We start from the raw sequence: 22,490 nt of genomic DNA, 5'->3' as shown, positions 1-22,490 counted from the left end.
GGAACGATACAAACGAAATCCCCCATGATAATAAACTCATGTTTTTATTCTGACAGACACTGCAATCCCATACCAAAAGTTGAAACAGGGCCGCCTGCCTGAAAACTAGGAATCCTATGCGCCCGACCATATGTGAACCTCTGAGCTGGATTCCTCTGGTCTGGATACAAACACAGAGTCCCCAGAGCACCTTAGTGCGAGGCGACTGGACAGGGACGTTACAGCTGTGTTTGTTTCTTTCAGTTTTTATGTTGTGTGTCTGTGTTACAGTGATAGCGGCTGCAGTGGCCGAAATGTAGGGTTCCCCATTAGCTCGCCTCAATCCTGCAGTTGGAATTATTGTAGTCTGGATTCGGCACTCTGGGTTCAATCCACATCACTATAGCATTAATTTTAAACACAACACACACACACACACATATATAGCGATAGATAGGATGTTATAGATTAGTTTACAAATACTTAATTACTCTCCAGCACTCTCAATGCAACTTACAAAAATGACTATACCGGTATAAAACGAAACACGCAGAGGACTATTACTAAAATGGCAAGTGCAATATCATACACATTTGTAATTAGTTTGTCATGTAGCTGAGCAGGAGGCTTGTTTTCGGGAGCTGTTTTCAGCACCACGTCAGTCTTAGAAAACATAAGCCTACATCACACAACACTGCGCCACCCAAGAAATATGACCTTCATTAGTATACTTTAAAAATGAATACTATGGTAAAATAACATTACATCTTCCGGCGCCTGTTCCGTAAATTGTTGAACATCTTTCAAGTAGCCGGCCGTGATCGTATAGTGGTTAGTACTTTGCGTTGTGGTCGCAACAACCCCGGTTCGAATCCGGGTCACGGCAGTGGGAGTCCCCACACACCAGCCCGTTGTCTTTCTCACAATATTCCGTTTTATGAAAGTATATCGTTATATCAGCAACAACATCAATACATTATAGAGTTAAACTAAATATAGAAAACTGAACCTCTATTTGCAAATTAATTACATTGTGGATTACATCCATCTAATTCATTAATAAGTATCATCGATATTAATGTAACTTCATTTCATTGTTTGGGTGTCGAATCCAGTCGCCAGGGTGATTAAAAAATCAACACAAAACTAGAAAGCTCAGGGCTGGCTCATGTGAGATAGTTCGAATTCATGAGTACATGATGCGTGTTGTATAGCGGACACTGGAAACTGTTCAATGAGAACAGTGCATTTGCTTGTCAGTTTCCCACCAAAACATGCCGTTTGAGAGGAACGGGCAGGGCTCAGGCCTGGCCTGCTGTCTGTAGACGACAGAACTTTGAAACTTGTCTGTCCAGACGCACGGCCATTCAAAACACACGTCTCCTTCTATTACTCTCTGCTTATCTTTATTTTTGTGCTTGAGAAAACATATCCTTATCTCTTGGATGCTTCAGAACTAGTTATCAAAAATACATCAATTCATATCTTAACACAAACATATACATGATCTTGTAAGGAATCTGCCCCATATCTCACATTTATCACCTGTGCTCAAGCTGTCAATGGCACCCACAGGCTACATGAGACATCGAGTTTGTGTCTTGAATTGTCAATTTGCAATTATCCTTGCCGTTGCTTATATTTAATTCGTATTACACGAACACCCAGTGGTCGAAATGGGCCAGTATACGGTATGGTATTCTACAAAATATACCAAAAGTAAACATCACATTGACAGTAGTAGTAATAATATTTCAATAGTTATGTATTGGAATCTGTGATATCATTGCGTCCTTTGATTGTCCAGTACGACATTCAACTTTTTCTTAATTGTAATGTACAGTACAATACAATGCTATAGAGGGTGACTGGAACGATACAAACGAAATCCCCCATGATAATAAACTCATGTTTTTATTCTGACAGACAACGTAATCCCATACCAAAAGTTGAAACGGGGCCGCCTGCCTGAAAACCAGGAATCCTATGCGCCCGACCATATGTGAATCTCTGAGCTGGCTTCCTCTGGTCTGGATACAAACACAGAGTCCCCAGAGCACCTTAGTGCGAGGCGACTGGACAGGGACGTTACAGCTGTGTTTGTTTCTTTCAGTCTTTATGTTGTGTGTCTGTGTTACAGTGATAGCGGCTGCAGTGGCCGAAATGTAGGGTTCCCCATTAGCTCGCCTCAATCCTGCAGTTGGAATTATTGTAGTCTGGATTCGGCACTCTGGGTTCAATCCACATCACTATAGCATTAATTTTAAACACAACACACACACACACATACACATACACACATATAGCGATAGATAGGATGTTATAGATTAGTTTACAAATACTTAATTACTCTCCAGCACTCTCAATGCAACTTACAAAAATGACTATACCGGTATAAAACGAAACACGCAGAGGACTATTACTAAAATGGCAAGTGCAATATCATACACATTTGTAATTAGTTTGTCATGTAGCTGAGCAGGAGGCGTGTTCTCGGGAGCTGTTTTCAGCACCACGTCAGTCTTAGAAAACATAAGCCTACATCACACAACACTGCGCCACCCAAGAAATATGACCTTCATTAGTATACTTTAAAAATTAATACTATGGTAAAATAACATTACATCTTCCGGCGCCTGTTCCGTTAGCGGTTGAACATCTTTCAAGTAGGTGGCCGTGATCGTATAGTGGTTAGTACTTTGCGTTGTGGTCGCAACAACCCCGGTTCGAATCCGGGTCACGGAAATGGGAGACCCCACTCACCAGCCCGGTGTCTTTCTCACAATATTCCATTTTATGAAAGTATATCGTTATATCAGCAACAACATCAATACATTATAGAGTTAAACTAAATATAGAAAATTGAACCTCTATTTGCAAATTAATCAGATTGTGGATTACATCCATCTAATTCATTAATAAGTATCATCGATATTAATGTAACTTCATTTCATTGTTTGGGTGTCGAATCCAGTCGCCAGGCTGATTAAAAAATCAACACAAAACTAGAAAGCTCAGGGCTGGCTCATGTGAGATAGTTCGAATTCATGAGTACATGATCCGTGTTGTATAGCGGACACTGGAAACTGTTCAATGAGAATAGTGCATTTGCTTGTCAGTTTCCCGACAAAACATGCCTTTTGATAGGAACGGACAGGGCTCAGGCCTGGCCTGCTGTTTGTAGACGACAGAACTTTGACACTTGTCTGTCCAGACGCACGGCCATTCAAAACACACGTCTCCTTCTATTACTCTCTGCTTATCTTTATTTTTGTGCTTGAGAAAACATATCCTTATCTCTTGGATGCATAAGAACTAGTTATCAAAAATACATCAATTCATATGTAAACACAAACATATACATGATCTTGTAAGGAATCTGCCCCATATCTCACATTTATCACCTGTGCTCAAGCTGTCAATGGCAACCACAGGCTACATGAGACATCGAGTTTGTGTGTTGAATTGTCAATTTGCAATTATCCTTGCCGTTGCTTATATTTAATTCGTATTACACGAACACCCAGCGGTCGAAATGGGCCAGTATACGGTATGGTATTCTACAAAATATACCAAAAGTAAACATCACATTGACAGTAGTAGTAATAATATTTCAAAAGTTATGTATTGGAATCTGTGATATTATTGCGTCCTTTGATTGTCCAGTACGACATTCAACTTTTTCTTAATTGTAATATACAGTACAATACAATGTGATAGAGGGTGACTGGAACGATACAAACGAAATCCCCCATGATAATAAACTCATGTTTTTATTCTGACAGACACTGCAATCCCATACCAAAAGTTGAAACAGGGCCGCCTGCCTGAAAACTAGGAATCCTATGCGCCCGACCATATGTGAACCTCTGAGCTGGATTCCTCTCGTCTGGATACAAACACAGAGTCCCCAGAGCACCTTAGTGCGAGGCGACTGGACAGGGACGTTACAGCTGTGTTTGTTTCTTTCAGTTTTTATGTTGTGTGTCTGTGTTACAGTGATAGCGGCTGCAGTGGCCGAAATGTAGGGTTCCCCATTAGCTCGCCTCAATCCTGCAGTTGGAATTATTGTAGTCTGGATTCGGCACTCTGGGTTCAATCCACATCACTATAGCATTAATTTTAAACACAACACACACACACACACATATATAGCGATAGATAGGATGTTATAGATTAGTTTACAAATACTTAATTACTCTCCAGCACTCTCAATGCAACTTACAAAAATGACTATACCGGTATAAAACGAAACACGCAGAGGACTATTACTAAAATGGCAAGTGCAATATCATACACATTTGTAATTAGTTTGTCATGTAGCTGAGCAGGAGGCTTGTTTTCGGGAGCTGTTTTCAGCACCACGTCAGTCTTAGAAAACATAAGCCTACATCACACAACACTGCGCCACCCAAGAAATATGACCTTCATTAGTATACTTTAAAAATGAATACTATGGTAAAATAACATTACATCTTCCGGCGCCTGTTCCATAAACTGTTGAACATCTTTCAAGTAGCTGGCCGTGATCGTATAGTGGTTAGTACTTTGCGTTGTGGTCGCAACAACCCCGGTTCGAATCCGGGTCACGGCAATGGGAAATCCCACTCACCAGCCCGGTGTCTTTCTCACAATATTCCATTTTATGAAAGTATATCGTTATATCAGCAACAACATCAATACATTATCGAGTTAAACTAAATATAGAAAATTGAACCTCTATTTGCAAATTAATCAGATTGTGGATTACATCCATCTAATTCATTAATAAGTATTATCGATATTAATGTAACATCATTTCAATGTTTGGGTGTCGAATACAGTCGCCAGGGTGATTAAAAAATCAACACAAAACTAGAAAGCTCAGGGCTGGCTCATGTGAGATAGTTCGAATTCATGAGTACATGATGCGTGTTGTATAGCGGACACTGGAAACTGTTCAATGAGAACAGTGCATTTGCTTTTCAGTTTCCCGCCAACACATGCCTTTTGAGAGGAACGGGCAGGGCTCAGGCCTGGCCTGCTGTTTGTAGACGACAGAACTTTGACACTTGTCTGTCCAGACGCACGGCCATTCAAAACACACGTCTCCTTCTATTACTCTCTGCTTATCTTTATTTTTGTGCTTGAGAAAACATATCCTTATCTCTTGGATGCTTCAGAACTAGTTAACAAAAATACATCAATTCATATGTAAACACAAACATATACATGATCTTGTAAGGAATCTGCCCCATATCTCACATTTATCACCTGTGCTCAAGCTGTCAATGGCAACCACAGGCTACATGAGACATCGAGTTTGTGTGTTGAATTGTCAATTTGCAATTATCCTTGCCGTTGCTTATATTTAATTCGTATTACAAGAACACCCAGCGGTCGAAATGGGCCAGTATACGGTATGGTATTCTACAAAAAATACCAAAAGTAAACATCACATTGACAGTACTAGTAATAATATTTCAAAAGTTATGTATTGGAATCTGTGATATTATTGCATCCTTTTATTGTCCAGTACGACATTCCACTTTTTCTTAATTGTAATGTACAGTACAATACAATGAGATAGAGGGTGACTGGAACGATACAAACGAAATCCCCCATGATAATAAACTCATGTTATTATTCTGACAGACACTGCAATCCCATACCAAAAGTTGAAACAAGGCCGCCTGCCTGAAAACTAGGAATCCTATGCGCCCGACCATATGTGAACCTCTGAGCTGGCTTCCTCTCGTCTGGATACAAACACAGAGTCCCCAGAGCACCTTAGTGCGAGGCGACTGGACAGGGACGTTACAGCTGTGTTTGTTTCTTTCAGTTTTTATGTTGTGTGTCTGTGTTACAGTGATAGCCGTTGCAGTGGCCGAAATGTAGGGTTCCCCATTAGCTCGCCTCAATCCTGCAGTTGGAATTATTGTTGTCTGGATTCGGCACTCTGGGTTCAATCCACATCACTATAGCGTTAATTTTAAACACAACACACACACACACATACACATACACACATATAGCGATATATAGGATGTTATAGATTAGTTTACAAATACTTAATTACTCTCCAGCACACTCAATGCAACTTACAAAAATGACTATACCGGTATAAAACTAAACACACAGAGGACTATTACTAAAATGGCAAGTGCAATATCATACACATTTGTAATTAGTTTGTCATGTAAGTAGATAGTATGGTTTTTTGGGCGTGGCCTATTTTGTTATGACGTATGCCCTAAGCTTATTAATATTCCTACATCATAATTGGAGGGCGTGAGTACACCCATAATACCCTGAACAACAAGGCCACCCATAAATACCCCCACCCCTCTGAAGGCAACGCCCCGAAACTCTCCTCTCTATTTAAGAACCCGCGCTGCTTTTAGGCAATACCTCTTTAATTCTCAGCATCTGAAACATCCTGCTTCTTCAACATGTCCAGCGACATCAAAATGAAACCCCGCAAGAAACAATCCCAGGCAAGGGTTCCTGTACTCACCAATTTGAAGATTGAACGCTCCTGGGTGTTGTTCTGGGGGCCTTGACGAGGTTACCGCTTTAAAAGGGACCCCAGCTATGTTGAAGTGGAGGTTTTTGCTTTGGGAGAGAAGGAGGGTACGTTGGAACCTTTTGAGAAGGTAATTGAATACTCTCATGAGGACTGGTTGAAGGTGATGGCCTGGAGAGATCTGGGGCTTGTGGATAAGACTCTAGAAGGCTTGCAAGAGGGTCCAAGAGATTGTGAGTCTCCGACTCACGGTTTTGAAAGGTGTGAATGGGAAAGCTTGCAGAACTACGGTAGAGTGGTGAAGAGTCTATCTCTAACTACAGATCGTAAGGTTTTGTTTAGCAGTACCCTGATTACAAACCCTATTGATGGGGGTGTGGAGGATCCTGAAAAACAGGTTACTGAAATTATGTTTGACGCCGTGGACTGGCCGTTCTTGAAAGAGGTCATAACCTGTATAAATGACGGTTTTGACATCTTGACCAAATGTTCGCAACTGGATTCGGTTAGAAGGAGAATATGCTGGATTATGGATTATATATCCCCCTTGAATCACAACGACGATGATAAAACAGACGACGTGTGGGGTTTTGGAGGGTGGTCTGACGGCTCAGGGGCTACTCTCTTCTAAGAGGGTGGTGTGTCGTGACATAGTGAAGAGATAGGATAAAATGCGCAACAATTCATTCATGGTTTAAAATTAAATAGAATGTCTTACCCGAAAGCTGCGGACGTCGACAGGCTCTACAGGCCTCTTCAAACCCCTGGTTCTATTCCCCAGATTTTGTATACACTCCGGAACCCTCTGACTGCGGTTACCCTCCAAGACCTCAGACCCCGGTCCCTCAGGACGAAGCAACATGCGGTGCGATGGATGTCCAAATGAGTCTCGGGGATCCCCAGCCTCTGGAGCTCATGGAGGGCCTCGATTTTGCCGAACTGTCTACCGTCTGTGCATCTCAGGAGGGGGTCAGTCCAATGGATGTAGAAACACCCCACAAACCACCAGGCGACCCAATGAGCATCGGACTGTCCCGGGGGCGTGATGAAGACGCAGGATTTATGCCCGGGGTATGTGACCAAGTAAGCAAGTAAGTGGTTAAAAGCACCCTGGTGTATATTCTGAGTGCTCTCATCGACCGAGCTCTGAAAGAAGTCTGTCGGGGGTGTGAAGTGAATCACCCCAGTCAGTTGAGACACAGTTGTTTGTTTGAACCAGACCGTTACTATTTCCTGTTCTATTTCAACGTGTTTTACAGAAGACTGAACAAACCGTGGCTTAAACCGGCACTAATCAAGGCACTGTCTTACTCCCACATACATGTCACTGCGGGACAAGTCCAGAAAATCATAGATGAGATTTTGCTGGAGCTGAAAAAGGAGCCGTTTATAATAGAGAAATTGGGCAGCTGCTCAATGACCTGGATGAGCCGAGTAGAAAAACCGCTGGCAAGCTAAAAGCTTATTTCTTCCGTAAAGAAGTTAAAGCTGGGGGCAGCGACGAAGAATTCGACATCTACGCCACTGATTCAGACTCTGACCTGAACTAAGGGACTTTGAACATGGGGAATGTTCTGGACTGCTTCTGCAACTGGTTCTGTCATCAACACTCTGCAGCTAACCTGAGAGCGCTATTACACCATGTGCTTGACAGAAAAGTAGCCAACGCGAGCCTTTTCTCTACAGATTTAACCATCGATGAGGATCAACTTTCAAACCTGGAAAAGTTAATGGCTGCTGTAACAAAGACCGGGGGGTACGAACACTAGGATGAAGCGCTCAAGGGGGCCAAGAATGATATTAGGCCATTTCATCAACATCTGTATGACCTTTTACTGAGCATGTTTAATACACCTCTGTTTACTTTTAAAATAGGTCATATTGTTGTTTTATTTACATATGTAACTGAGGTGTGTGCCTACAAGATAAAGAAACAGGTATTTGTTGATATAGATCAAGTAACCAATCATCTGATTTCTTTTTGTCTGGACCATAGAAAAAATTGCTGTGTATGTTATACTTTTCGCAAATGTCTAAAAAGGGGTATCTGCTCTCCTGAAGTTGAATTAAAAACCTTGTATAAAAACTTTGCGCATAGTGTGGGTCTGTGTGGTTATTTGACAGAATGACTCGGCAAGCTCCCCAAATGCAGGAACAATACTACAACCCAGCCAAGATTGGGGGTTTGGCGGGTAAGAAGGGTTTTCAAAGAGGACTCGCTGAGGCCGGAGTGAAGGTTAATGATGTGGATGTTTCAGAATGGTTACGGGAACAAGACGCCTATACCTTACATAAACCTCTCAGGATTAACTTTAAAAGAAACCGCGTATATGCAACTGACATAGACTCACAATTGCAAATCGATCTAGTCGATATGTCAAATTTATCAAAACATAACAATGGTCACAAATTTATGTTGATGTGTATCGATGTGTTATCAAAATATGCCTGGGCTCGCATTCTACATAATAAAACAGGTCGGGCAGTGACAAGGGCCTTTGAGGATATATTGTCCCAGGGTCGATGTCCTAAAAAACTGCAGACTGATAAAGGAAAAGAGTTTCTCAACAGAGAATTTCAGAATCTACTGAAGAGACACAAAATACATCATTTCACCACCGGTAATGAGCTTAAGGCATCGTTAGTGGAGAGGTTTAACCGCACCATAAAGACCAAAATGTGGAGATATTTTACAGCGGTCAACACGTTCAAGTATTTTGATAAAGTTCAGGATTTTATCGATGCTTACAACCAAGGGTATCACACCAGTATTAAAATGAAGCCTATAGATGTTGATCAAAGTAATTCTTTTAAGGTCTATAAAAATTGATACGGACCATTTATTAAGGGAAAAACTACTTATAAGTTCAACATCGGTGATGTGGTTCGCGTTTCAAAGCTAAGGAGTACTTTTGCCAAAGGTTATGAACAAACATTTTCTGACAAATATTTTACAGTTACCGAACACTTGGCTAGAGACCCCCCCATGTACCGGTTAAAAGACTATGACGGGGAGGATATAGAAGGAACGTTTTACGAAGCCGAGTTACAAAAATTATTGTGGGTAAAGACAGTGTATACAAAGTTGAAAAGATATTAGCTGAAAAAACCCAGAACCTGAAAAAATATGTGTTGGTGAAATGGCTTGGATGGCCTGAAAAGTTCAATAGTTGGGTCCCGGAACAACAGGTTTGCGATATTCAATCCTTATAACAACATGCCCGCGGGTGTGTTGGGGGCATTACTTTCGATACTCAAGATGGAATCAGGAGGCTTCTACGTGACTCTACCCAGTAACGCCTCTCTCGATATATACCCTAAAAATGAAATATCCAGTTACACGGTACAATTTGGAAAATCTATAGATCTAAGGGGGTCGTGGGAAGTGGGGTTGGCGGAAATACAGTATCCTTACACTTGGGCAGTTTTACAAGATAAGGATGCCACCTTCACCATTTTTGATGATGTTAAAAAGAGTCAATGGACATTCACGATACAAGGAGGTTATTATGACAATGTGGATAAAATATTAGATGAGATGCATAAACAGTTCTCAGAAGGCACCCCCAACATCAAGCTATATTACAACCCTATTAAAAACAGAGTGTACAAGGTGTCAAAACCAGGTATTAGCATTCAAACCAGCGGCCAACTGGGGCGTATATTAGGGTTCTATTCTGACACAGAGAGCAGGTAATCAGAAGTGGTGGCCCCCTTCCCGGCTGACATAAGGGGCGGCTTTTACACTCTTTATGTGTATACGGATATCATAACCCACCAGAGGGTCGGGGATAGTTATGTCCCCCTATTGAGAAATGTACTTATTAAAGGTAAAAGCAATGACATGGTCACAATTACTTATGACAAGCCACACTACGTACCAGTCTCAAAGACCCACTTTGACAACATCACGATCGAAGTAAAATCGGATCAGAATATCAACGTACCCTTCCGCTTCGGTAAAGTTATTGTCAAACTACATTTTCGACCCCTGAAACAGTGTGTACATTATTAAAATGGCTACCTCAAGGGGTTATGTAGATCCTAGCGCCTATGTGGATTATTACAAGATGCAAGCCGGGTACGGCTTGCCCGGTTTTGTAGGAGCCCCCACAATGTATGGTGCCGGTCTAGGAGGACTCTTTCGTGGTCTCTTTAGAATGGCCGTACCCCTGCTTAAGAGAGGCTTTGCTATAGCCAGACCCCACTTGAAATCAGCGGCTAAAAATATTGTTAGTGACGTGTTCACCAATGTTATGAACCGGGCAGCTAGCCATGAGCATCAGGAGGGTTCGGGTCTCATGGTAATGGCGAGGAGGGGGGGTAAAAGAAGAAACAGCATGTGTCCACCAGGGCGACGAAGATCCGTGGCTAACAAAAAACGAAGAATCTCTCATTCTCCAACATATCGTGGAAACACTCGGAGAAGGAAGCAGCACAAGAAAAAACCTGCAAAAAGAAAGTCTCAAAGAAAGACAAATAGAGCCTCAGGATACATCTTTTAAACATGTCTTTTGTCCACAGTCTATCGGAAGAATGCGTCAAATCAGAACTGGATCTGTTTACAGTTCCATACACTCAAACGAGTATAGATAAGAGCATATATGTAGAGATTCCCCCTCTTTCCGCAATTTCAGACACGGCCCCTCTGGAGTTTTTTATAGCTGGCAATGGCGAGGATTATATTGATTTGAATAACACATTTGTTTTAATGAACTGTAAAGTGACTGATGAGGATGGCGATGCAATCGAGAAGACGGCCAACGCTGGGGTCATCAATTACCCGGTGGCCACCATGTTTTCACAGGTGGATGTGACCCTGGGAGATCGGCTCATTAGTCAAAGCAGCAATACTTACCCCTATAGAGCCATGATGGAGTGTATCCTTAATTATAGTGATGAGACCCTAAGCAAACAGTTCAGCCCCGGCCTTTTCTTCAAAGACACCCCGGAAGCTATGGACGACAAGGATCCAGAGGGACTCAATAAGGGTTTGCAAAAAAGAACGGCCTTTTCAACAGAAGGGCGGACCTTTGAGCTAATGGGGCATATCCATGCAGACATATTTTTCCAAGAAAAACTCATGCTCAACGGGGTAGACATTAAAATTAAAATGATCCGTAGTAAAAGTGCTTTTTGTCTGATGACCCCTGATACTGAAAAATATAAACTGACCATATTATCGATCTCGCTGTTTGTGAAAAAAGTGTCCGTCTCCCCGGCGGTTAAACTAGGACACGCGCAGGCGTTAATGACGGCAAACGCCAAGTACCCGATCGAAAGAGTCTATATGAAAGTCCACAGTATCTCCGCAGGGACACGGGTGATGAACCAGGAAAATCTGTTTCTAGGACAGCTCCCAAAACAGGTTATTATAGGTCTCGTGGATAATGATGCATTTACCAGGGTTTACAACAAGAACCCCTTTAACTTTAAACATTATAACGCGGAATTTATAGCGTTGTACGTCGATGGTGTGCAGGTTCCATCCAGACCTTTTCAACCTGACTTTGAAAACGGCAATGCGGTTCGTGAATATTACAGTCTAGTACTGGCTACGGGTCGCCATCTCAAGGATCAACCTCTGCTGATCGATCGCCGGGAATACTGCAGCGGTTACACCCTGTACGGTTTCAACCTGACCCCTGATGAAGAGTGTGGACAACATTTTTCACTGATGAAGTCGGGCATTTTGCGTTTGGAGATGCGTTTCAAGCAGCCTCTACCACGCACTGTAAATATGGTCGTGTATGCTGTTTTTGACAACATTATTGAGGTGAATCAGAGGAGAAACGTTCTGTATGATTATTATTAAAATGAACACCAGAGAGCTCAACCACATCATGAATGTCCTGGCCGGCTCACGGAAACTGTTTCAAGGAGTCTACGCCTGCGACCAGCTGCCTAAATTTTAGATCAAGAATTTACCTGCAATGTACATAATCAACACACACCCTAAAAATATGCCCGGAGAACATTGGCTGGCTATTTATCTAAGGGAGGACCACCGTGGTGAATTTTTTGATTCGTATGGAAACCCCCCGGATTCCAGACCTTTCCCTCGGAAGATCAATAACTTTCTGCTCAACAACTGTCAAGAAACAATTTACAGCGGTCGTCAAGTACAAAGTCTTCAGACCTTCACTTGTGGTCAACACTGTGTGTTTTTCTCATATCATAGATCTAAAGGAAGGTCATACCCCGATATTATGGCCTTGTACAGTGAGGATTTAGGCCAAAATGATAAAAAAGTGGCAGAGTTTGTCAGGGCACTGTGGACCCCCCCTTATAACACAATGATTTACGACCCTAGCCAGCCATGTATACAGATGGGGTGTTCTTGTGAGGATTTTAAAAGATGTCATGCGTGTTAAGGTGAAAAAATAATGAAAACAGCCTTTGAATCATTAGTTTTGTTTTTATTCAACACAATTCTTATACAAAGCAGGGGTTATGTTATAAATAAATGTACAACATTTGAAAAAAAAAAAAAAAAAAATTGTTTGTCGGGTCATTATTTACAGGGGAGACAAATAATAACATGAGATTAATAAGCTTCCCAACGATGGATAGATCCTGAGGATGGTTGCTCAGCATGGTCAGAGTAATGAGATATCGGAGTCAGATCAGTCTCCACCTCTTTACACAGACAGATTTTTTGTCGCGTTTCCTGGTTAGGAACTGTTGATTGGGGCATGTTCAGACAGGCCATCGCCTGTAGGAAAGCATTCCAGCCTACAGGTCGGCGACTATCGGGTACCTTATTAGTGCTAGTGACGCTCTTCAACAAATCAAACATGTGTGAACCTTTGATCAGTTGTCCTTTACAAACAAATTCACCCTGTTCATTCCAAGCCGTTACCCGCGGTTTCTGAACCATTTTGTGTAGGATATATTCTGCATGTCTTTTGCTTCTGGCCGGTATGTTTCTCAAAACATCCGTTACAACATCTCCCTCTGAACTCTCAACAGGTTCGGTCACCGCAACATCTTTATCAACCGTACCCCCCGCATCAGCCCCAGAACCATTTTCTTGAGAGGCCATGGTTAAAGTTAAAATGTTTTGATCTTTTTCACCCTGTATAACCAGACAGAGGTATCGCTGTAACGTGTTGCTATACAACTGGGCTTTGGAATACTGATTTAAATCGGCCCTGGCCAGTATAGCTTTCATTTCAGAGTCCAGGTTGTTTTCGGCAGTTTGTCTAATGGGCTCTGGCCCGACAACATTTTTTCTCAGTTTCTCAAGCTGCTCCTGAGGGATCAAAAACATTTTCTGAGCATATTCCATTATTAACCCACTCTGGAAGCTAGAAGACTGGTTAGGAAAGGCACAGCTATGCTCAACAGCAGTCCTATAAAACCCCCGGTTTGATTAATCTTCTTTCTTTTTCTTTTAATAGAATACTTCTTATTAGCGATGATCTTGATAACCGCATTTTGTTTTTTGAGTTTAGAATGTTGAGAAGGGGTTAGGGGTATATTACCGCGTAAGATGTTAAAAGCTATTTCACACAGGGTCTCGATCAAATCCGAGGGGACCCCTGCCAGCACAGCTTTCCTATGGCGCGGGCTCCCTTCAAATAACATTTGCAAAAGCGGCAGATTTCTTTTAATCCGAACAGACATTCTTATTTATTTCCTTTTCTTTAGCACATACACTGCCGGCCAATCGGGCGGGCACAAACCTGTTCTGAGGCGAAAGTCTTCTGGGGTTTGTGCTTTTAAGTCCGCAATCAAGTACCCGTAGGGTTTTTTGGTGGCATCCTCAAATGCCTCCAAAAAGAACTTGGTCTGGTTAGGGTACATTTGACGAGCCAAGACGGTGACCTGTAGTTTATTTCTGGGGTTTTTAAAAAGAATTATATAATTGGCGTTTAAATTAATAGTGCGGCTTTTTTTACCTTGAAAAAATAGATTTTGAACTAAATAAATAATACTTAAATTCCTATGATGAGTGTACTTTGTGAAAGCTTTTTCCACTTCACTGTTGTCACCGGCCAGGTCATCAAGGATCACTAGATTAGTTTGACCGGGCGAGAACAAGTCATCGTCACGCAACGAGGCGGGGAGACCTTGCACAAATTTCAGATTATTTTTTTTCGAAGCCAAAACATCGTAGATAGGTTGCCAGCAAGAGTAACACCACACTATGTTGTCAAGAGCTTGGGACACGGTTGCGTCCACATCTTCTATGATGTTCTTTATAAGATAGCTCTTACCCGAATTGGAGGGACCGGCTATAATACAGGAGAAAGGGTGTTGAAGTCTGTTATCAAAACCAGCGCTAATATCCATAAGGCAGAGTGGCATAATCAGTCTTCAACACTCTTTTATTGTACACCACCATGAACCGTTTGTTTAGTGATCTATTTTCCAACGTGTACCCCTTTTTATTGCGATAGATCTGATTTCCGGCTGTAATAATCTCACGAGGAGGCACGTCTTTCTCGGTTACAAAACTTTGTACCAGGGTCGTCAGAGACTTGATGTTAATGAGCTTGTTGTTACAATGGTTCAGAGTGAAACCCTTAACTTTCATACAGGTCTTACCCACAGCCGTTCTGTATGCGTAAGTCTTAGGACCCCCTGAAACAAACTCCACTATGTGGTCCTGAGGATCTAGTTCGCTCGTTAACTCCCCAAGGTAGTCCCCGAGGGGAGGGACCCAATCCCCTGGCCTGGTGACAAAGATTACAGAGTCAGTATCATGATAGAGCGTGCGTTCCTGCAACTGATCCATTAAGTTGTACAGTTCAAGCCGGGCCTAAGCCGTGGTAAAAACCGCTATGAAAACATTAACGTTCCCCTGTTTGGTGGGGCAATCTTTAGGGGCCCTCCACTGGACCTGTGCCACGTGGTCATTTAAGAATTGAAAGTGTGATACTGCATGTTGTTTGGAAAACATAAATTCTATAAACTGTTCAGGGGTTTTAATCAAGGTTGTGTTTAGACGGTTATTTCTTTCCCCAAACTTACCCCACAGACTGTTTAAAATCAGTTTGGACATTTGTCTCTTGGCGGGGTTTACAGTTATGTTCCCCGGCTCTAGACGGATCCCTTCCTTTTCAAAATATTGCTGAACGTATCGCTCTTTGGCCGCGGCGTCAACACACCATGAGGGATAGCCCGATGCCTCCTGTTTCCCTTTCAGATGGGTCATAATGTAATCAGCAAAAAGAGTATCAGATTTTTCAGAAAAATGCCAAACCTCATACACCTTACCGACTCTGTAACCTTTCTCCACCGCCTTGTCAAGCTCAATGCTACACCAGACACCCGTCAGTGCTCTCTCTTCATCACTGTGCAGACAAGAGGTAGTTTTATTTTCAGTTTCCACACACGTTCTACACAGTAAAAACATCAATTTTCCCCGAACACCTGTAAGGCAACACGGGTAAGAACAGCTCACGAGGAGGGTACATTGTGACCTTAATCAAACCAAAGTAATGACCGATTTCGAGAAAGTCACGATAAACAATGGTTGGATGCCCCACCGTGTACATTTTGGTCTTGTTGACATAAGGGTACAGACTGGTGAAATCATAGTAATCTACTCTCTCACCCTCCTTTACCTCATAATGTAAACAGAGGGCGTTGGTACGACCCCCAAATAACGCATCCCGGGGCTCTAGACATTCAGGAAAGTCCAAGGTTTCCATAAACCGTTGTACCCCCGCATCCTGTTGCTTCAGGGTCGTCCACTAGTGTTCCCAAATCACCAGCACGTTCAAACCATAGGTGTTTTTTAAAGTTTCAATTCGTTCCATCAATGTACATATCACCGCAGAGTTTTTGTGATACTGGGTTAAAGGTGTTTGGGTCGAAGCACTGAGTACAGCAATGGTAAATACAACCAGCAAACTCATAAGCGGTACGCCGCCCGGACACGTCGCTAAAACCGTCTAAGTAGTAAGGCCCCATTTTGATTTCCCCTTGATTTAAAGCATGTCTGATGAAGATTTTTTTCCCTGGCACTCAGGTATTCCAGCCACTGTATGGAGACAGTCGAAAAGTTCTCTTGTCTAGCACGATAGTTGTCAGAAGTGGTGACCGCTATAGTGTTTTTCTGCAAGAAATTGGCCCGATACATTTTCATGCAGAGACGCTATGGTCACACTTTGCAAAGGGTCGAGACCTGAGGTGTTGATAACCTCAGCGCGGAAACGCACACAGGCTTCTTAAAGGATCACCACATCATTTTTACAATAAGCGGCCATCTCTTCTCTGAAATCAAAAACACCTACCTTAACCGTATTTTACCATTTAAAGAATTCTGCCCTCTCATGAGACATCATAGTATCAACCCCGTAATAAGAGGGTGGCGGGTAGGAGCCTCGATAATTTTGAGTGTCCTTAGTATTAAAAAAATGGCAGAACCAACCTTTCTTCTGAGCCTCAAAACCCAGAGCTTTAGGCAAAGCGCTCAATTTCATGGGGAGGAAATTTAACGAGTCTATGTAACGTTGGTTGAAAGCTTCTTCGGTGAAACACATGATCTTGCTACCCTGAGCTATTATTTTTGGGGTCACCCCATTTTCCACCAGATACTTCATCAAAATGTAAGAATCATAACCATTAGCATTGTTGGCAATAAATGTGTAATTGAGGTATTTTGGACCGCGATACCTCGTAAAGAAATCCCTGACACAACTCTCACCGCTAGCTGACCACTCACGATCCAACAAGTCAATACAGTGTATATAATTAACAACGTGGACCCCGATTTCTTGCCGACATTCAAAATCAAAAAAGACATACCGGTTGTGTGGCGGCTCCTTTTTAACCGGCTGAATAAAGCACTGGTGTTCGGACCCCGGGGTTAAATCAGCATTACAGATCCTGCATCTCGGCTCCAGACATTTGTGTGGTTTAACCTCATGAAAACGGTACTGGAGGCAACACTGCGGGCAATATTTAGTTTGATCACAATAACTCCATTTTTTAACCCCCTCAGCAGCGGCCCTCTGTACCTTATGCTCGGAAAAACAGAACGCTGAGAGACAAATCCTTAAGCAATCTTTACATCGGATGGTAGGGGCCAAACCCTTACGACATTGCGGATTGAAACAGACGTTACAGTAACCGTCACAGCGATGCTTAAGCTTATCATTGAAGGCCTTATAACACCAATGACAAACATACGAAATACCCAAAAAAGCCGTAAAACTCTTTATTCCAAAGTAATGACTATCACTTAGGAAGAGAAACAGTGTCTGTGTATGGGTTTCAGGATGTGTCTGAAATTTCACAAATACTTCCTTTACCTCACAACGGTACCACACAACAATTTTTAAAGACAACAACTCCTCAAACTTGGTAATGTCTGAAAAGGCAACCATCTGTTGAGAGTTTAAGCCGGCCTTCTGATGAAGCATTAAAGCCTCTTGCAGAGCTTGGGGTTCAGGCATGTCGGGGGTGAGTAGTTTTATTAAACTGTAAGCAAAACAGAGCTTATTGTCCCCACTGGAACTCACCACTAATTGCCTGAGCTTGGTCCTAATTATGTCGTTCTTCAAGCATTTCGACAGTCTTCTAAGCGCCCCACCCTCAGGGTTACGAACCACATTCATTACCAGAGACAGACTTTCATCAGCTAAGATGGCTGCGTTACTTTGCAACAACGCTTCGATTTTAGCCAGAAATTCATCAACATCTAAATTATCTCCACTCAGCATTACAGATAGGTTGCTAAACAAATCATCCCCTCTGAGTTCTAACTGTACAACATCTCGAGGTCTGACCCTTTCAGCAACCTGTTCAAGCATGTTTTGCAAGGCCTCGTGTATGTTGACAAATATTTCTGCATAATTGTCACAATTTAAAAGTTCTGCATAATTAAAACGCTGAATCATTTCAAAATTGTTATAGGCCGGTCTATCTATAATAACGGGATCACTGGAACTCTTGGACACATCATCATTTTGAACAAAGCCTTCACCCCTACATTCTCACAGAGCATGTCCTCCACAGCCTTATCAGTCTCAGATCCCTCCACATTCCGAACACCCCCACTGCTGACATCTACAAAACCCCCTTTTTGAGGAGGCTCATTTAAAGCCTGTAAAAGTCCTTCAAAGATATCCAACCGGTTAATGTCAAGACCCTCCTCTTTAGTGACGGCTGCTTCTGCCGCCATCCTGTGTTCTAATTGACTCAAATCATTTATAATAGGGGCAGAATTTGGTCGGGGTAGCTCCTCCAAAGCCTCCACCATTTCAAACAAATCGGGGTGAACTAGGGGGAGAACCTCTATAAGCGCTACCGGTGGTAGGTGGTTATTTATATCATTGACCATCTGTAACAGGTCGGGGTTCACCGGTAAGTCTGTTAATTCACATTCTATCGGTGGTAATTGGGGGTAGTTTAAATCATTTATCATTTGTAATAGTTCCAGGTTCATTGGGACATCAGAGGAGTTCACAACAGGGCCGGGGATGTTCTCTCGGGAAGGTCTTTTTGGGGCCCTAGCTTGTTCATAATCCTTTAGTTCGTGAGTTCTTTTACCAAGTCCGGACATTTTTTAATTTATTTTTTATTTTTCCAACAACCCACAATAGTAAGGCGTTTTGTGTCTATTAAAACATTAAATACGGTACAATTCGTTAGTAAGGGTATTAATAAGGGTGTTTTGGCTCTCTATCACCAGGTTTTGCCCGACTAACACAAGTCTTTGATTTTGTAACAAAGTATGTAGCAACTCATGCCGACCTTCAGGAAGTAGCTCCGGGAGCTGGTGGCCTGGCTCAGCTTCAAAGGATGGTCGCTCCGGTAAATCAAGACAAGGAGCGAGCGTATACTCACGGACGGAGACCAAGAAGGCCTTTGCGGTGACACCCTGGCCAAGCGCGGGGTACTGTTCCGCGTTTCTGTAGCCAAGAAACGGGTCTGGGGGGACGATGTTGAAACCAGGCCGTCGTTGGGTGGTGTGTCAGCCCTGACTGACGGCGACCCCTGAGGTTGTTGGATGGCTGTATTTGTTCCGCCCGACAATGCGGCGGGCTGAATCTGGGGTGTTGAATTACCCCCAGAAGGCTGTGGCCTGAGTAGATGTTGGGGGGTCTCCAAGACCACCGTGGGGGATCCTCTCGGTGATCTCACCGGGGAAGATGTTTGATCCCACTTAGACGGGGTAATTGTCCTCAATAGCTCATCCACAGAATGACTATCCCAAGAGTCTTGGGAAGAATAAAAATATAAATTACATTTACATCTTTAAACGGCGACAGAAATCAAACTTAAAACAACATGTCCAGGACATTCAAAACCTTTAGCTTTTTTAGACCTTTGAAAATAGCCTTAGACATTCACTACAACGCCTTATTATTTACAGACAATATATTTATTAGGACTTGATAAAATCTAAAACCTTATAATGAATGTAAAACAGAGAAGCCGCTGTAAATAAACTGTTTCTTAAATGTTTCTTTAAAAACTGTAATATTGTTAATAAAAAAACTTGTATACACACACACACAACAACATTTCATTTTTAAACGAACCTTCCAAGTGTAAAGGCTTCCTGATCCCGGGACTTCCTGTTTCACAAACGTTTTCACGATCTGTTTAAATATTAAATACAATGAACACCTTCAAGCCTTTTCCTACAACCACTTTAAAACAGAAGTATAATAGCGGGAGATAAACCAGAAACAAGCCTAGACCTGTCCGGACTTCTAAAGATCTTTCCCAGAACCCCCCGCCCTACAGGAAACAGGCACACATCACTTAAATATTAGCCCACAATGGACAAACAAAGCCCTTTTAAAAACATTAAAGTTTGAAAGATCTTACTTACCTCCACAGAATAATCGTTTCTTATGTTTTTCGGCTGGTTTAGCTTTTTGCACCGCTGTGAAGGTAAGAGACATGTTTAACCTTTAACCACACCGCTTTATAAAAAGCTTTAACCTCTTATTTACAGACTGCAGATATATACTCACAGCTATCAGATACTGTGGCTGACGACCTTTCAGATTCTTGAAAGGTTACAGTTCTCGAAGGTAAAACGAAACAAGCCCTCGATGTGGAAGGCCTTTCGTTGTCTCGAAACACGTTTCTTAATACAGTTAGAAAGGATAATTTTTTTAAATTAACAAAACTGGACTCAAACATCTTACAGAAACGTTATACAAACAAACGGGGGTTTAGTTCTTACCCGGTCGGCAGACAGCCTGTCTAGGGACAACCACTTCTCTTGGTCGATCCTCGGAGACATTAATCACAGGCCTTTCGATAGTTTCTGTGTAATTAAAGAGACCGGCATTAATATATATTAAAACGTTTTCATAACTCTAATGAGCCGCTTCAAAACCACACACACCCATACATAAGAACCCATGAGCGCAAACACAAAAAGCTTACCGTCGTTGTTCCAGATGATCTCCTCAGCGTTGGGAATTAACTCCTGTTGACTGGCTGAAAAATAATTTTACAGAACTTAAAACAGATGCTATAGCCTTATTTACAATACATGCACACAACACGTTCTGAGTCAATGAAAATAATCTGAAGACTTACCTAAAAACTCGTTTAAATCGAAGTCGCTGATGTTGTTTCCGGACATTGTTGATCTTTAGTCTGAAATCGAAAGGGCAGTATGAGTCTGTCGAGCTGAAGACCAGACCTTCATACTTATACTGATGGCCACATGCCGGATCTGCTTGTAAGGCATTGTTCTGGTCTGGTCTTTGTGCCGCCCTGTTACCAATTAACATATCAAAACCAACCAATAAAATGACACTGCATCAAATTTCAAATAGAAACCAAGATGGAGACGATCTCTCTCCTCTCTACTCTAAACTTTTATTAGAACCTTTTGGTCTCTCAAAAAAACATTTTTAAGCATCTAGACCTATAGTCAACAACCACTAAGAATATTTCAGGCCTTTATAAGCGCTAAAAAACAACCTGAGCCAAGAAAATAACTATAAAGATGTAAAATAACTAGCGCTTTTACAGTGATTTTTTTTTTTTTTTTTTTTTTTTAATAGCGATGCTTTGTTTGGTATTAAACAAGTCACAAACTACTCAGAACAGCGTTTATCCCCGCAAAAGAGATATTTGGGTTTAATTTACAAAGCTTATAAATTATATAGTTTAAAAGTATTCTGAATGTCTTGATAACACACGCCATACCTACTGTTGTCTGAGCCCACCCCCGCCCCCCATGGTGTGAGTGATTTAGCATTGAGTGTTGTGATCTATTTAGCATTGAGTGATCAGTTGTTTTTATTTTTAAATGATTCCTTATCATCAGGGATTGAGACCGCTAAAATAACTTAAAAGCATATCCTTATCTTAAGTCTAACTCTTATGAGCTTTAAGACCCTAGAATGTATTTAAGTAAAACGAATGAACACATTATGTGAGAGATAAAATATAACCACAGCTTTATTTTTTTTTTATTTTTATTTTTTTTACAAAAATAATTTACCTATACACACAAACACCCACACACACACACACCCTCTTTTTTAATTTTATTTTTAATTAAATTTGAGGGGAGAGACAGAGCCAGATACAGTGTGGATAACATAAGTACCCTATGCAAAACAGGCATTGTTAGGACCTGGGACCATTACAGACAACAGAACTTGTTGATCTTATAAAATGATTGGGCGAGAGAGAGAGAGAGACAGACAGAGACAGAGACAGTGTGGATAACATAAGTACCCTATGCAAAACAGGCATTGTTAGGATCTGGGACCATTACAGACAACAGAACTTGTTGATCTTATGAAATGATTGGGCGAGAGAGAGAGAGAGAGAGAGAGAGAGAGAGAGACAGACAGAGACAGAGACAGTGTGAATATGATAAACGCACCATTCAAAACTGGCATTGTTAAGACCTGGGACCATTACAGACAACAGAACTTGTTGAACTTATAACGGTTTAGATTTACTAAACCATTACATGTATATTTAAAAAAGACCCCCAAACACTACAGGAAGAGCCGACCCATTCACACTCTACAGTTGACCAACAAGAACAACAAGAACAACG

At 41.9% G+C, this 22,490-nt stretch overlaps 2 non-coding genes across 2 annotated transcripts; both read left to right on the top strand.

The window, feature by feature from the left end:
- Window positions 1-793: 793 nt before the first annotated feature.
- On the top strand, window positions 794-865 carry trnah-gug (transfer RNA histidin (anticodon GUG)). Its single transcript has one exon. It is a non-coding gene; the product is annotated as a tRNA-His (tRNA).
- Window positions 866-4,501: 3,636 nt separating this feature from the next.
- trnah-gug (transfer RNA histidin (anticodon GUG)) lies at window positions 4,502-4,573 on the top strand. The gene has a single exon. It is a non-coding gene; the product is annotated as a tRNA-His (tRNA).
- Window positions 4,574-22,490: the final 17,917 nt, after the last annotated feature.

The sequence above is a fragment of the Amia ocellicauda genome, chromosome 16 (genome assembly GCF_036373705.1).
Source record: "Amia ocellicauda isolate fAmiCal2 chromosome 16, fAmiCal2.hap1, whole genome shotgun sequence".
Classification (NCBI taxonomy): domain Eukaryota; kingdom Metazoa; phylum Chordata; class Actinopteri; order Amiiformes; family Amiidae; genus Amia; species Amia ocellicauda.
The sequence above is the reverse complement of the archived record's forward strand: the minus strand, read 5'-3'. Positions and strand labels throughout refer to the sequence as shown.